This window comes from Corvus brachyrhynchos, unplaced genomic scaffold, assembly GCF_000691975.1.
Source record: "Corvus brachyrhynchos isolate BGI_N302 unplaced genomic scaffold, ASM69197v1 scaffold10, whole genome shotgun sequence".
NCBI classification, from domain to species: Eukaryota; Metazoa; Chordata; class Aves; order Passeriformes; family Corvidae; genus Corvus; species Corvus brachyrhynchos.
The window spans coordinates 9345912-9356344 of NW_008236180.1; the positions used below are offsets into that span (position 1 = coordinate 9345912).

General features: G+C 44.6%; 1 long non-coding RNA gene across 1 annotated transcript in view; it reads left to right on the forward strand.

Annotated features, from left to right (window-relative positions):
- The first annotated feature begins 3956 nt into the window (after window positions 1-3956).
- LOC108447116 overlaps window positions 3957-10433 on the forward strand; it is a 21891-nt gene continuing 15414 nt past the window's right edge. Inside the window, exon 1 of the long non-coding RNA XR_001862513.1 lies at window positions 3957-4343. This is a non-coding gene — a long non-coding RNA (uncharacterized LOC108447116). The remainder of the gene's footprint in view (window positions 4344-10433) is intronic.

Below are 10433 nucleotides of genomic sequence, written 5' to 3' on the forward strand. Positions count from 1 at the left end.
GAAACAAGTGTATTAAAAATAGTATTTCTGTAGATGTTTCCTTCTGTGCTCCCAGCCTGCTCCAAGTCCTGATGGTGATTCCTGTACAGAGAAAATGATTCATTTGGGCACAAGGGCACTTACCTGGGGCAAACCACGACTGTGGGAATGTATCTCCCAAGGAATTGAATCAATGACTTGGCGAGGTTTTTCCCTTTAACACCCTGATGATATTAATTAGAATTGTAAACTGCACGTCTGGTTTCATCAGACCAGTCTCCCACCATCAAACAAAAACAGTCTAATGTCAAATTATTGAAGTCTCCCAGCTGCCGGAAATTCCCCTTCCCGGCTCCAAGTGTTTTTCCTTTACCACAAAATAACAAGCAAGTCCCATGTGTTTGTATCAGTCCTGCAAGTACTGTCAGTAAAAGTCATGTCATAACCTCAATCAATCACTCAGCACTGGCCAACACTCGGGTAGATGATCCAGAAATCCTCCTTTCTGGGATTATACTGCAGGAAATAACACAGTGCTGCCTGACAGCAGCAGCAAAACACTTTAGAAGGAGGCCAAACAACCAGAGTTGCCCAAGTGGTTCCTTCCTGTAGCTTCTGGGGCTGCATATATTTCCACATGTGCCACAAAGTGCCAGCTGGAAGTTGGGTGGCAGGATGGCACTTGGAGCATTTATTAATTTCTTTTGCTTGCTCATGAAAACATGTTAAAATTTCTAGATCTGCACACAGATCCAATTAATCCATCTGTCATGGAATAACAGAATGCCACTGACCACTGAGAGCCGTGGAGAACACAGCCTGCAGATCCTAAGCTTTCTTAGACTGGATATTCAAAATTTATTTATCTGCCATCAAGATATAACAAAATGCAGAAAAATGCTTGTAAAAAGAAATGTGATATTTACTGTTCAGCCATGTAATATCTCCTACTTATACATGTCCCTTGAGGATATCTCAATGTTGTTGGAAGAGTAGTTTCCTTAGACTACTCTTCTCCTTTTCCTCCTTTCTAGTTCTCTTCTTCTTTTTTGTTATGTTCTCTTCTACTTTTTTTTTTTATTTTCTAATTCTCTTTGGAAAGGGCCAACCCTTATGTTGAAATACTAGAAATGAGTAGCATTTGAGACTTAACGGTGGCTTTATTGTAATTAATTTGTGATATAAAGCTGAAGAGCAGCTTAGAGTGTGTAAGTTTAAGACCACTGAGGATTTAGAGTTATTTGAGCCCGTCTGAGCACAGACTCCATGGACATTCACCATCACTAAATCAACACAGGGAAAGGCAGAACTGGGGCCTTTCAGTGCTTTCCTGCTGATTTCAGCCAGTAGGGTTCTGGCTGTGTTTTCCAGCAAACCTTGGGAATCACTGACCCCTTGCCTGCAGGTAAATGGTTAAAGGAGAGGTCAAGCAGCTGTATCCAAACTGGAATACAGCTCTGCATTTAAAATCCTCCTAAGCCTGCAGGTAAATGGTTAAAGGAGAGGTCAAGCAGCTGTATCCAAACTGGAATACAGCTCTGCATTTAAAATCCTCCTAAGCTGGCTCGGTTATCCCGATGTGCAGCAGCCCTGACGTCCCTGTGTCCATAGGTCTGTCTGTACATGCACCCCCTATTCCAGTGCAGTGCTGAAAGTAGGCCAGTTTAAGGTCCTTGAGGAGACAATAATGGTTGTTTTGTAATGCTCAGTGAAACTAAGAGTCATTTAATGCTGCCTTTTGGTGAAAGACCAGAGAATACACCCTGCTGCACACTGTAACTTCAGGTCGCCTTGCTTTTATCACTTCCCTTGCTTTTATGATGTGTGCAGTGAAAAAAAATCTCTTGTGAATAGAAGTTTAAGTTTCCCTGCAAGGGTTATGAAATGTGGAGAGGCAGCACAGGCCCCTCTGCTGCATCTAGAAGGTGTTGCCTATGTGGTCACCCAGCTGGGGGCAAGAAGGGGCTGCCTTCCCCTGAAACCAGTCTCCATCCCAATTTATACAATAGTTTGGGGAAATCCCCGTGCTGGGCCAAGGAAGAGGCTGTGGATCCACTCTTGAAGCTCCACTCCTCCATGCAATCAATCTGGAGGAGCTCTAGCTGCTCCTGCAGCATTCACAGAGGGCTACACCGTATGCCAGATTTGTTTCATGAATTTCTTTGCTCTCATTGCCTTAAGCACAATTACAAATACATTATGCAGTGTGAATTTTCACCCTTTTTTAGCATTCAGTGGTGCTATGAACCACCAGCCTTTCCCCTCAGTGTACTGGGTTGAAATTAGTGCATTCCCCAAATATCCTGCTGCCTGTGCCATCCCTGCATGACCCACAGAGGGGATGCCACCACCAAATGCTTCCCCTGATGGGATTTAGTCAATCACATCCACGAGATCTTCCTCCCTCAGCTTTCAGAGGGGTCAGGAATCTGAGGCTGCCGCTGCTCCCAGGTCAGCGCACAGGGAGCTGCTGCCAGGGACAGCTCCTGATTTCCAGCTGGGGGAACAGAGTGATGGACAAAACACAGCAAACCAGCTCCATTTATCCATTGGAATGGGCACACGCTTCTCCCTGCCCCCGGAGGGGCTCTGGCTGCTCATTACACAGCATCCTTTCATGCGTGTTTTTGGCAGGCAGGCCCTGCCCAGCGCCAGCGCGGGGCCGAGCGGGCCAGGCCGCATCGGCCTCTCCTGCCTGAAACAGAATTTGACGGAAATTTAGCAAAACTTGGGCTGTGGATTGAGAGGCAGTGATCAATTCTGACAGCGTCCTGCTCTGCTCAACATTCTCTCTGAAGTGCCTGGAACCAAATGCCAGTGCAGAGCATTTCTCCCCGAAGTTCAAGAGGGGAGATGTAAACACAGGCCATAAAAGACCTGCATGTCTCCGGCTTGTAGGGGTCGTAATTCTTCTCAGCAAAGTTACCTTTCCTGTTTCTATGAATTACTCTTACATTCTTGTAAGAGATACGGTTTGAGGTATTTATGGTGCATTCAATTCTGCTATCATTGATTTACTGGACTAAACCTGCTCCAGGATATGATGTAAAGCCCCTAATTCCAAAAAACTCTTACATCTCGGCGAGAACAGCATTTTCTGCCCTGTTGCCCTCCAGCAGATGACCAACGGAGATAAACAGAGGGCACTCCACTCTCGGTTGCAATGTGCTTGGTGATGTGAAGGAATCAATCAGACAAAAGCAGATTATTAGAGTGTCTGAGAGAGATCAAACATTGCTGGCATCTTCACCCACACACGGTTGATTTACAGGCAAGCTGATAAAGTGCTGCAGCTCACTGTCAGAAGTACATGACAGCTCCTCTAGCTCTATGGATAAATTATTGCTGAAGCCCATGATAACATTTCTCCACCTAGCAACCAAACATAACAGGATGTGGCTTTTAGTACTCGGAGCCAGAATGATACAAAGAGAAAACACAGAAACTCTTCAAGCAGGGAGGCAGCACACAGGAAAGGCGGCAGGGAGAGATTTTCACACGCACACGCGAGGGGGGTGTGTCTGCCCTGGCTCTGCTGGCGGAAAATTGGCTGGGTTGGAGCCGTGTACCTGCAGAGACACTGCCAAAATGCCTGGGACTGCAGGCAGGGATTTTAGGGGGGGTGTGGGCAGAGCCCTGGAGTGGGCGGTGGGGCTGCTCCGCTCACCCAAACACCCAGGGCTGCCCCACAGCCCCACAGCCAGGAACACCCATGGAAAATACCAGGTGTTTCCTTTGGCTTGGAAAGGCACCAGCAATAAATAACTTCACTGTGCTTCAAAAAAAGGCAAATCAAAATAATCCGATTATTTGGAAGACAGTGCTGAAGAAAGATGCAGTTCAGATATTCTCTTTATTTTTATCTGGTGGCTTATAAAATAATAAGTAATATAATCTGCTAAATATTGCATCATGGCTATTAGACATTGGGACTGTGCTCAAAAATTAAGTTGGGTTAATTAGAGCATGTACTATGTGCCTATAAAAGACTAAATCAGGCTCTGTCTCAGGAGCCAGACGTGAGTGCTTTTCAAAAACTGAGAATGTGACCCTGACAACTTAAAATCTAAACTACATTGAAAGTACTCGCAGGTTAGAGGTTCTGCTGCCTCAGATGCCTTTCATAAATTCTCTTGCTTTGAAATACATTTCCTTATTTTAATTTTTTTTTTCTCTTTGTTGCTCTATCAGTAGTCATCCCACAGAAGAGTAGGGAAATGAATATGGAAATAACTGTATGAAAGAAATTATGGAACCTGTTTATCTGTACTGTTTGCCAAATGAACAGTCAGAAAATGTGATTTTTTTTCTTTTCTTTTCTCCCTGTGGCTTTTTCAGTTACAAGAATTTAGTGAAGGTGAGAGGTAAGTGAGAAATTCTGAGATGTAAAAGATGTAATTTGATGGGGTCCCTGAAGTAATTCTCTATGTTATTTGTTCATTTGTCGTATTAAGGGGTCAGTGCTGTTTATCTGCAAACAGATCTAAGCCCAGTTTGCATTTGGAGGTTCTGTGGGGTTTCTGTGGTGGCTGCTGTGATGGGAGGTGGCCCCAGCTCCTGGGCTGCCCCAATTAACCCTTTGCTCTGCTTGATTCCTGCCCAGCTGTGTTATCTGCCCACACCTGGGAGGGAGGAGGGACCGGACTGCAGTGTTTTCCTCACCAATACCCACGGATGGCTTGAAGCATGCCTTCCCTCTCTGCCTGCTGAGGGCAAGCATGGGTTCTGTGCTTGTTTATCACGGTTTAAAATCCCCCTCTCATTTTACCACCCCCTCTTATGCTCCTCCAGACACGTTACAGGACAGTTTCTGTGGGACCTCACCGGGAGGACTCGCCCGAGCAACTCTTGTAAAAGCCAACAGAAATTGCATGGCTTAATCCTCGTGTGCTGCATTGAAAAATTACCCATAAATATTTCACCATTATGTTTTATTATTACAGTCAAATTTGTTTTATGTACTTATTATTTAAGGGATAATAGGGCAGGTGTCCCATTTTATGAGGCAATAATCTGGATCACGTTGGCTCCATAGTTTATCCCTCCCAGAGAGCTGCATTATCACCAAGGGACATGGGGAGCTTGTCTTATTATAGTAATAGTAATAATAATAATAATAATAACACCTTCTATTCCTACAGCACCTTTCCTCTAGAACCAAAAGCATTTTATAAATCTGATTTGATTTTTGACAGCTGGGGTCATCTCAAGGATTATTTCAATAATCCCAGCTCTGGACTGAGGACAGAAACCAGACTTTAGACCACCAGATATCCCCCCCTGGATCTCTGGAAACCTTTACTGTTTATCTCTGTCTTACTCAGATATCTGGGGGTGCACGTGCAGGGGATGAGCCCCAGGTATTGATGGGTGTCCTTGGCTGTGGCACTGTGGGCTCACAAGCTCTGGGAGTGGAACACGATGCCCTTCAATTCAGATGTCTTGTAGAGCTCAGATACACCAGAACCTGCTCTGGAGAGGCTGGGAGAGCTGGCTGCAGGCAGGGACAGCCTCACCTTTATTGGAAGGTTTGCTTGAAACCAGATCCAAGGGGAGGGATTGCCACCCCTCCATTAGATAATGCTCCCTTTCCAGAGGATTTGGGTTAGGGATTGGTAACGTTGGTGCCCTTTGGGTACACACAGGTGCTGCTGACAAGAGAAACCAGTCTAAATTCCCCTGTGCAGCTCAGCCGTGCACTGGTGTGGGTTGTGCTGGTGCATTAGCTCTGTTTGAGGCTGTATTAGCAATATCTATTCAATAGCTATTATCTAGAGAGAGAAATTAGGTTATACACTAGATGTTAGCTATATATATCAGATATTAGCTGTATACAGTGTATACAGGCTCAGGCTGCTGGTTTTTCCTGAACACCAGGGCATAAAACTGAGGGTGCCTTCAATGCCAAGCACCAACGAGTGCCCATTCCCAGGCCCTGGAATGAGCCATACAGAGCCTTGGTTTTCCCTGGACGAGCTGACCTGTCACAGTTGCCTTGTGCTCTCAGCCCTTCAGCCAAGCTGAGCCCAGGAATGACTTCAGAGCTTATGATTCCAGGTTTTCCCTGGAAAAGAGCCAGCCCCTCCTAGGGAAACGTTCCCAAACTGAGATGAGGTTTGCATTTTGTCGGAAGTAAAAAGAGGATTTACTTATAAATAGCTAATTATTTTACCTATTGCTGGGTTTTTGATTCTGCTGTGGCTTCTCTCTTTTAGATTTTTTCTTCCTTTTGTTCTCTTCCTTCAGCTGCAAATCCAGAAAGGCAAAAAAAGCTGGGATGTATCTAATAATTTCTAGTTATAGAAGTGGTTTATTTCTACTTGAAAGTTGAAGCCAGCTCTGATGAAGTTATATATTCTTTGATTAAATAAGATATATAAGGCTGAGTCTGCTCTCTTAACATCCCAGAGCCACAAGGGCTTTAGCTACTCAGAGGCTGTGTTACTCATTCCTCCCTTATCCACAATCCCAAGCTGACCTAAAAAACTTTCCCAACTAATGCCTGACTGAAATTGCCAGATTTCCACATGGAGTCAGAATTTTAAATTCTGAATTTTCCCCACGGGAGAAAAAAAATACCTTTACAAGAAATTTCCAGAGTTTTGCTTCCTTGCATCTTGCATGATTCAGCATTCTCTGAATTTCTCTGAGCCCTGATTTTCCTCAGTGTTGGAGGGAAAAGGACCAATTCCTGCCACTCTCATGGCTGATCAACAAGATATTTAAAATATTAGTGCCTAAGTCTGCCAGTAGCTGCTTAAAAGGATTTTTATGAGTTCCTACCTGTGTTTGTGAGTGCCTAAACACCTCCCAGTGTTTCATCTCATTATACTTTGTATTGTGGTGAAGGGATAATGCTTTCATTAGATCCATCAGCCATTCACAAAATATAGCTCTGTGCCACATTTACATCAGGAAAACAAATCATACTGTGCCTCAACTTTCCCCCATCAGGAGCGGAATGGATGTCTCGCCTCACCCAGGCAACGGGAGGTGTCAAAAGTTCATTGGATTTACGGATTACAAATCACCAGTTGTCTCTCAAGCATTGTGCAAATTATCAAACGTTGTTTTATGGCACTGAGGGAACTGGCTGGGCAGATATTCAGGCATGTGCTGAAGCACCTTGTTGACTTCAGCATCTAAATATCTAAAATGAACATTTTAAATGAGAAGAGACATGCTCTCCTCCTTCCCTGGACCACAGTGTAGCTTGGTCCCCAACCTCCTCCCTCAAGAAGTATCAAAGTTTGTCCAGGGGCTCAGCAGAGCAGCACCTCATATTTGGTGTATTTGCATCTAAATTGCCTCTTTTCATTTATTTGGGTTTGTTGGTTGGGGTTTTTTGCTTGCTTATTGCAAAATGTCATGTTTTCATAACTTCCAGAGAGTTGATATTGCAAGAAAAAAACCAAGTTGCATCTGCCTCATTATATTAAAATGTTAACATTTCTAATATTTCCTAATGGCACCACTATAAAGTAAACATTGGAATGAAAAGTTCTGTGACTGAAGTGGAGCCTGGAGACAGTTAATGGGAATGTGTTCCTGGGGTAGCTCGGGGTTTGCTTTGGGGATGTATAGATGATTATAGAAAATTGGTTCCATTACGCCCTCAATTACAATGTGTGAAGTCATTTTACCCCACAACTGATGGCAGAATGGGGACCAGGCAGTTTCTGTGAGAAATGTGATGTAGCTTTCGTGTTGATTTCATATTTTCTGCTTGTGTATTGTGCCCTACGTTCCTGCCTGGTTTTTATGCAGGGTTACCCTTTGTCATCTGGTTGTTATTGTTTTAATAATAACCCAGACACAGTCTGGAGGGCACATCCCACAACACCCCCACTCCGATGCTTTATGGACTGATGAGGGTCCCGTTCCTAAAGGAAACAATGGGGTTTCTTCCATGCCATGTCCAAGTCCATGTGTTCAAACTCAGCTGAAACCACCGCACAGAAACAGCTTTTTGAGGCCGTGGATGTTAGGACGGAGCTGTGTGATGCTTCTGTGATCAGCACTGCAGTTCTGTATTCATGAGGAACTGAAAGATGAAGTATAGTGTAAAGTAGCTGTTGCATTCGTGCTTTATTATCTTGAACCAGTAATTGAATAGCTGCTAAGTGCCGAGTCCTGAAGGGAAAACCCACCCCGTGGAGTTCTTGGCGCTCTTTTACGCTCCGAGAGTTCATCCATCCAGCCTAATGTATGAAATGCCTTCATATTTTGGCCTTCCAAAATTCGGCTGAATGTGTTTCAGATGCGATGTCTCTATTATCTTGTGCCTTATCGCAGGAGAGGAGGAGGGCACCGCACTTCCACGAGGTCTCCTTGTCATTATCTCTCTGAACACGCAGCCCAGACAAAGAACCCTTGGAATGCAGAGTAAGGGAAGGGCTAGTGCTCAGCCCTGGCTCCGTGCTGAACTTTGCAAGCACGAAAACCCTCCTCACATCTCAGCTCTGGCTGCTAAAATCCAGTCAGGGAAGGCTGGCACAGCCCTGGCACCACGGCAAGGTTGGAGCCAACTGTTGAAGGCTCCATTTATCAAATTATGGAACGAGTCCCCGATGGAATCGGCTCCCTGGACTCCCATTAAATGGGAAATAAGGCCTGCATAGGTTCAATACATTTTAATCCATCAGCAGCCTGAAAATCTGCGTGTTCTAAAGGTGCCTGACCTCTCGGAGGCTGTGCCTGGGCTGAATTTGACCATGACAAATTGACTGGTGTTTTGTTCTTAGGACTTGAGCTGCTTCAGCACCAGCTCAGACGTCCCAGAATCGCTGAGGAAAAGCCCTGCCAGCCCTCCCAGCCCATCGAGCCCAGCCTGTGCCCGATGCCCACCTTGTCCCCAGCCCAGAGCTCTGACTGCCACATCCAGCCCGTCCTTGATGCTCCCCTGCTCTGCTCTCCTGGCTGCAGACAAACGCAGAACATGGAGCTTTCCCTCCAGGAAAACAATCCCAACACACTTTTGTTGCCTGTGGTATGTCCTGGGAAATGGAAACAGCCTGGAGCTCAGCAGTGGCCAAATTCCTGGCTAAAAATATTGACAGAAAAGAAAGAAAAAGCTCCCCATAGTCACAGAAGGTCTCCAAGAGCTTAGGGTAGATCCATGGCCCTCCAAACTGCTGGATGCTGCGAGAATTGTGGAATTTGGCTTGGCTGGGCTGCCTCCTTCCTGCACCAAAACTTCAGTGCAAACAGAAAATGAAAATTTCTTTCTTCAAACACCCTTAATTGCTTTCAAGTTTTGGCACTTCTGTCACTATTGGATTTCCAGGGTGTCCCATGGTAATGATTAGAACTAAGCAAATACCTCAAAATATTTTCCATGCAAACTCCCTTGAATAAAACATTGAATAGCCTTCAGCTGTGTTCACACCCCTTTCATATTTGCTTTCTCTGAATATTCCAGTGACTGATTTATGGGCAGAAATGTTAACTGAAACAGCAATTTTTAAGGGAATGTTGCATAACATTTATGGAAAGCAGATTTTAAATATGGATATAGTATCTAAATGCAGCCTAGTTGGAGTAAAAATAAAGCCAGGTGATTTAGTCCCTTCAATCTAAGAAATCGTCTCAGTGTCCAAAAGTGCAGAGACCACAAACAAAAGGAGGCTCTGTCCACCAGAAAGACCAAAAATGAGGGTCAGATGCACTTAGGAGGCACTTGGTGAGTTTTGGAGAGGCGCCTGAGCAGCGAATGTGTCCAGCTCCTGTGGACAAAAATACCTTCATAAATCTGGCCATGACTCAAAATAAACGTTGGATACTGAACACAGTTGAAAAATGTAAAAGTAATTCAAAGTTAATTGTGAAGAGGAGAAGAGACTGAGCTGGCTGAACTTAAGCTGTTTACTCTGAGTAAGTTGATTGGACTTACTAATGATACAGGAGCCTTGGCTGCTTCTTGGAGATGTCATTGTCAAAGAGCAAATATTTGCATACTGCTCTTCAACATCATTAGTTTTGTTTTGGAAGGTGAGTCATTAAGACCAAGGTTTGAGAAAGTGTACAAATATTGCACATCTCATTTGCATCCGTGACTAATTTGTGCATAAATCAGGTGAGATGGCTCCGAGCTGACCAATCCTGGCATCCTGGGACGTGCAAGGATGCTCACAGGCCGCTCACATCATCAGCTGCACTTCAAAAATAAATTAATAATAATTTAAAGAAAAAGCTGAGCAAAGCTTTAAAACTCAATTTTTTGCATATGAAGCTCTTCTCATTCTGTAGCGTGTTCCAGAGAGAGAGAGCTCTGCTGGTACAGGGAACTTCGACAGATCTGCATTATTCCCCCCGGAGTGCGAAAATATCTTCATGCCATCTCTGAGAAAACCTCATTTAAATGCTCTGTGAATCCAGCCCTTCCCAAAGGCCACGATGTATTCATGTATTTTGGATGATCTGCAGCTCAAAAACCGTGCAGCTAATGCACCCAT